Raw genomic sequence first — 6,780 nt, 5'->3', positions numbered from 1 at the left:
GGTAGCCTTCCCCTTCTCCAGGGAATCTTCCCAATCTAGGGATCGAACCCAGGCCTCCCACATTGCAGGTGGCTTCTTTACCAACTGCACTATCAGGGCTACATAATTTGTGGGGCCCAGTACAAAATGAAATTGCAGGACCCCTTGTTCAAAAATGAAGAATTTCAAGATGGTGAGAGCAGAGCATTGGATCACATGCAGAGCTCAACCTGTGTATCTGTGAAGTCTGCCCTGCGTATGGGCAGTTGTCTTTTCACTTTCTCATGAGGAAAATAGAGGGTACTCTATTTTATTCCTATAGAACAGATACATAAGGTAGACCAGATAATCCTGGTCCTTCCTCACACTGTCATTGTGCCTAAAGAAAAAGCTCATAGGGTGCAATTTTTTTAAAGAATAAAACTCATTACTTCTAATTATGACATGTCATACTTTAGTTACGATGTTGGATATCTGTAGTCATTAGTTAATTATAAAGAGGTGTTCCCTATAATGATTTTCATGTTAAACTTCCCCCTTTCTTGCATTTTTTAAATTAGTGTTTAAAACTTTCAGGTGGTAAATTTATAAACTCCTTTGAAATAGATTTTATATACAGTTAATTTTGGTTTAGCTTTTATTCTGGATTATAATAGTCTACAAAATAGCAACCCAATACATTTCAGTTGAGGAAGACAATTGACTAGTTGTGTTTCAAGGGGATACAGTGATTTATAATGCCAGACTTTGTGAATTGCAAGTCTTTATTATGCAAAACCAGAGGGAAGTGGTTTATCCTGAGAGAAAAATGTCAGCTTCCTATGAACTGTATAATGTACCTTAAAATAATTTAAGTAATAAGTTTCATCTCAGGAGTTTCATTAACTCAAACAGCATGTATTGTAAAATATATCAGGCTGATATATTATAAAAATGTTGAATTTTTTAAGAAAAAAGAGCTCACATAAAATATTTAGATGGAAAAATTTCTAAAACGAAAATAAAGGCTCCTGATTTATTCATAAAAAATTATGATAAAATTATCTTTTGTAGAGTCAGTATAGCTTGCAATTCAATAAAGGTCATTCTCTTTTTTGAGATGAGCTGCTGAACTGATCAGTCTCCTTTATGTGCTCTTCCCACTGAGGTGCTCCCCATGACTCTGGCTGGGCTCTCTGTAGGGCTGTCTCACACTCTCCCTGAGCAGATGTCTCTGTGTCAGGGACAAGGAAGACACAATATCAGATGCTGGCAGGAACTGTGGCTCTGGGTATTCAGGACTGCCAACCACAGGCTTATACAGTCTTGCTTGGTTTCTGAACCAGAAAAAGCCTGACTCGTAGTACATTGAGGGCCTCTTTCCCACCAGGAAGAATGATCTGTATAGTCACTGTGCACTCATTGTCTGATTCAGGGTCTGGCTAAGAAGAAATCAGTACCCTCACCTCTGTTTACCTTGCCATCTCACTGGAAGTGTAGCCAGTCTGCTGTACGGATCTTCTGTCGATGGGCTCTTGGTTTCTGGTTCTCACTCTAGTTTTCTCCTGGGACTTAATTTTGGATCATGGAATTGGCTGGGACTGAACCTTATTTCCAAGCTCCTGCCAGGCTTTTCTTCTTGGGCCGGGATCTTGTTTCTAGCATCCTTTAAAAAGACTTAAATAGACCTTCCTAATCTTGCTCTGCCTCGTACTTGGATGCACAACTCTTTCATTGACTGGATATTGTTCTGTGTGCCCTCTCTTGTTCCTTGAAATGAGATTTTTGGAAATGTGGTGATATACCTAGATTATTTTTAAGTTTACGATATTTTTAAGTGTACTCTGATGGGACTGCAGATCTCTTCCCACAGTGGCCTTGCCTTATTGTTAGATTTTCCTCAGCTCATGGTTTTGAAGATCCTGAGTGTCACCAGGGCTTGGTCAACTATGACAGGAATCATGAAATTGGTTGAGATCAATCATTAATTGGAGTTAGCTTAGCAAGGTGTTTTGGATGTGGTCTGAGTTCAGTGGTTATAACTGAGTTGATCTCTGTTAAACAAATGTGAAATATATTCTCTTGATAAGAAAATTCTTTTGTGATAATAAACAGTGGAAAGTACCATTCTATGAGAACTTTCCCATCTAACTCTTCCCCATTGTGGGGCAAAACTCAGTGTGACTGCTTTTCTATTAGCCAGAGAAGCTGATCCATCATCCTTTCCATTGTCATAGCTCCAAGAGACAAAGAAGTTCTAGGGCCAATTCAGGGCTCCTATTTTTTCTTCAGTAGCTCTTGAGTTGCAACCGGCTCCAGAACCTCCTCTAGAAGAATTAGGGGCAATTGAATTTTCAACTCCCATTTGGCAGTTGCCTGACTACTAAGGACCGACTCTCCTTTATCTTCTTCTCTGCCCACCTGAACCTGTTCAGAACCAGAGTTCTTCCCTGGACAAAGCTGACTAGAGATTAATGTGATGAAGAAGACTGCTTTTAGCACTTGCTCCCTCCATCTGAGTGCCCATTCTTTTATTTCCTAGACCCCAAGTCCTCTCTTCCATATAAAAGCCCACTCTCAGATTCCACTTGAGGAAGAGCAAAGTACTTCCAGTACAAAATGTAAGTCAACAATAGCTATTATCCTGTTTTTATTATATATAAGTATACTTATATTATCTCTCTTTATATATATTATACTTAAAAACATGAAAGATAGAAAGTTGTTAAAAATAGGAGGCCAAACAGATTAGAATTAGATTAATAAACTTAACAAATAAATAATAAATAAGTTATATACATAAATAATAAAAGATAAACCTAACAAATAATAAGTAAATAAATAAACCTAATTTATTTAGATTAATAAATTAAATAATGAGGATGAGGAAATTTGAGAGAGGGAGAGAAGATTTGATTAAAAATTTAGGTTAAGAATGCTAGATATAATTGAGAATTAATTCTCTCTCTAAATCGTCTGATATGTAAAGACAAAACTACAACATGATCAGATTTATAACCTTATTTTGTCCTAGATCAAAAGAAACATACACTTTTAAAGTCAGAGATAAAATTATAAAATATATATACAAGCACACACATTATATATATATATATATATATATATTTGTGTGTACATATATAAAAATGTATATACCCTATATATATTTCTAGATTTTTAAGGAATATATTTATCAAATATGTATATATATTTAATGTGTGTATGTGTACATATGCATATGTATGTATTTTTATATATAGCACATTTCCATGATGCCATTTTCTAGTTGGAGTTTTTAGGGGTTTTGTTCAGTCGCTAAGTCGTGTCTTTGTGATCCCATGGACTGCATCATGCCAGGCTTCCCTGTCCTTCACTAGGTCCTGGAGTTTGATCAAACTCATGTCCATTGAGTTGGTGATGCTATTCAACCATTTCACCTCTGATGCCCTCTTCTCCTCCTGCCCTCAGTCTTTCCCAGAATCAAGGTCTTTCCCAATGAGTCCGCTCTTCACATCAGGTGGCCAAAGTATTGGAGCTTTAGCTTTAGCATCAGTCCTTCCAATGAATATTCAGGGTTGATTTCCTTTAGTTTGATCTCCTTGCATTCTTAGGGACTTCCAAGAATCTTCTACAGCACCATAATTTGAAAGTATCAATTCTTTAGCACTCAGCCTTCTTTATGGTCCTTTAGGAGTTTTAGGACATACCTACTTCTGAAACTGTACAAAAATGCACGTCATAAGATTATCCTTCGGTGAAGTCACCTTAACTTTGAGAGTTAGATAGGAATGAACCTGTTAGTATTTGTTATGGTCTAGATATTATTCATTCAGTGTTGACTTTGTATTTTAGCCTGGCCCTGGCAGTCATATTAACTCTGTAAAGAGGTTGTGTGGATATATTTTATGCTTGGGTTTGGTGACCTAACCAACAGGTTTTCTTTGGGTTGAGAGAGACAGGTTTCAGCAACTTTAAAAGTATTTTCTGCTTATTTTCTTAGAAGATGTAAATACCTCATTGGGGATTTCATTGTTGATGGTCCTTTTATTCTTCAAATACTAAGTAAGATGTCATTAGTGGGATTGATTTTCTGTTAGAATACATTTTACTCTGTGCACACGTATATTCCTTTTAGAAAAAGAGAAAAAAATGTCCATTTACTAACCCATTGACTAGAGTCCAGGGGTACATAAAAATGAAGAAAATGGGGGACAGTCCCATTCATTTTTTTAAAGTTCCCTTTTTATTATTGTCAATGCAACACAATTCAGGGAGAAAAAAAAGCTTACCTAAACAAATAAAATTATAAAATAAGCTGGTTAAAAAGTAGGATCAGTAGCATAGGTTTGGGGGATTAAAATGTTTATTAAGCTTTTAAATCATTTCCTTCTATAGCCTGTAAACAAATATAGTATATGATAGGTAAGAAAACCAAATATAATGCATGTATAGTACTCTTAGATTAGAACTAGTGGGAAAAACCAAAATTTCTTTAGTACAGAGGCACCTCACTGTTCCTTGGGTCAATACCATGTGGCCATATTATAGATAAGAGTTAAATGAAAATCAGAAGGAATTTAGCTCAATTCTACCTGCTAGGATAGATTTTAAGACAGGTATTTTTTATATATTATAGTAGGTATGCTTTCATATACTACTGCGTATAGGAATTTAAAAAATTCTCACAAAATCTATGACAATCATTTCAGATAATGTTTGGAAAAAAGGGAAGAAGAAAAAATCCCCAAGCTGGAAAGCAAGAAGGATCAAAATCTCAAAGTGACTGGAAGTCAATGAATATATAAGTGATAGTCATATGTTCCCTTAACACTTACCATGTTCTATGTAAGGTAGCCTATCTCATTTAAGAAGATACAGAAATTCCCATTCTTTATTCTAGAATTAAAAGCACTTAGTCCATACAACGGAGAAGGCAATGGCACCCGACTCCAGCACTCTTGCCTGGAAAATCCCATGGACAGAGGAGCCTGGTAGGCTGCAGTCCATGGGGTCGCTAAGAGTCGGACACGACTGAGCGACTTCACTTTCACTTTTCCTTTTCATGCATTGGAGAAGGAAATGGCAACCCACTCCAGTGTTCTTGCCTGGAGAATCCCAGGGACAGGGGAGCCTGTTGGGCTGCTGTCTATGGGGTCGCACAGAGTCGGACACGACTGAAGCGACTTAGCAGCAGCAGCAGTCCATACAATGTGTCTCAGTGAGGTTGACATTTACTTGCTTGTACCTGAGAGTGTGGCACCTTAAAGCTTCATCAAAGATCCACGGCAGACCTGAACCACAAAGGTTCAGGTAGTTATCTATCCTCGTTTCTTGCAGAGAGAGGGGGATACTTGAGCTGTGCTAAGACCACTTCAGCCTGGAACGGTGTTCCTTGGAAAGTTTGGCAAGTTTTCTTGCCCCCTGCCCAAAAAATCTCCATAATCTAATATGTCTGGGACTTGCTGGGTTAAAAAAACAAGTCCCAGTAACAAACTAATATACATTCTGCCCCTTCAAGAGGGGTGTACAGATGCAGCTTTTTCCAAACTCACTGGACCTTGTGAGGGAACACTGGAACAACCACTGGGTTCCAGGGAACATGGTTTGAGAAATGCCAATCTAAAGTAAATTTTCTAAAGTAGTGGTTTTCAAACTGTAGTGAGTGCTGAAACACATGGAAGGCATGCCAAAGGCACAGATTCAAGACCACACTTCAGAGACCTGGAGTCGAACCAGGTGTTGAACCATTTCTAAGAGTCTCCAGGTGAAGCTGATAGAAAGAAGTCCACACTTTGCATGGCATCCTTCCAGATAAGGACCCATACAAACTTCAGCTGCAGGAAGCCTGCTGATGGCCTCAGGAAAGGCTGTGTATCCTACAAGCAATTAATAGGAGGTCAAAGCAGTTCATTGATGCCTGAGCAGGTCCTGGCACAGCTCAGGTAGGGGGAGAAGCACTGGGCTTGACTCTGGCTCTGACCCAACTCACCAGGCAACCAGGCACAGTGACTACATCTTAAATGAAGAATAATAGCAGCCCCTTTCAGGGGATCTGTGAGGCTTAAAGGAAATGCTTGCACAAAAGAAAAGTGAAAGTGTTAGGAATCCAGTTGTGTCTGACTCTTTGCGACCCCAATGGACTGTGGCCCATCAGGCTCCTCTGTCTATGGAATTCCCCAGGCAAGAATCCTGGAGTGGGTAGTCATTCCCTTCTCCAGGAGATCTTTCTGACCCAGGGATCGAACCTGGGTCTCCCAAGCATCATACAAATGTTGTTAATCAGAAGACTGTGGCAGCCACATCAGGAAAATCCCAGATGAGTTTTCTGTCTTCTACTACTGCCCAGCCTTTAAGAGAGCATATTCTGGTAGTTAATGAAGAGTAAAGAGGCTAAAAATGCAGAAAACTGAAATGAGAGGAATATATATATAGCCTAATTAAAAATATGTAATTGTTTAAAATAATGCATCAACCCAAAATCAAAGTAGTTGATTATGTTGGTTCTGAGACAGTATTTAAAAGTTACAGTATATAGATTTTTGAACCCACTCACTCTGACACTCTACCATGTTAATGCTGGCTAAATTAAGAGAATGAGAAAAAAAATTCCTTCATCAAAATGCATATGAATTAGATTCAAAACTTTTAGTTGTGATAGTTCCAATCTTTCTTTTTAAATTTGTTTTTTAATTGGAGGAATACTGCTTTACAATGTTGTATTGGTTTCTACCCTACCACAACTGCAAATCAGCCATAATTATACATATCTCCTCTCCCTTTTAAGCCTCCTTCCACTCCCATCCCACCCTCTAGGGCATCACA

This window comes from Bos indicus, chromosome 9 (assembly GCF_029378745.1).
Source record: "Bos indicus isolate NIAB-ARS_2022 breed Sahiwal x Tharparkar chromosome 9, NIAB-ARS_B.indTharparkar_mat_pri_1.0, whole genome shotgun sequence".
Taxonomy (NCBI): Eukaryota; Metazoa; Chordata; class Mammalia; order Artiodactyla; family Bovidae; genus Bos; species Bos indicus.
Note: the sequence above shows the minus strand (reverse complement) of the source record.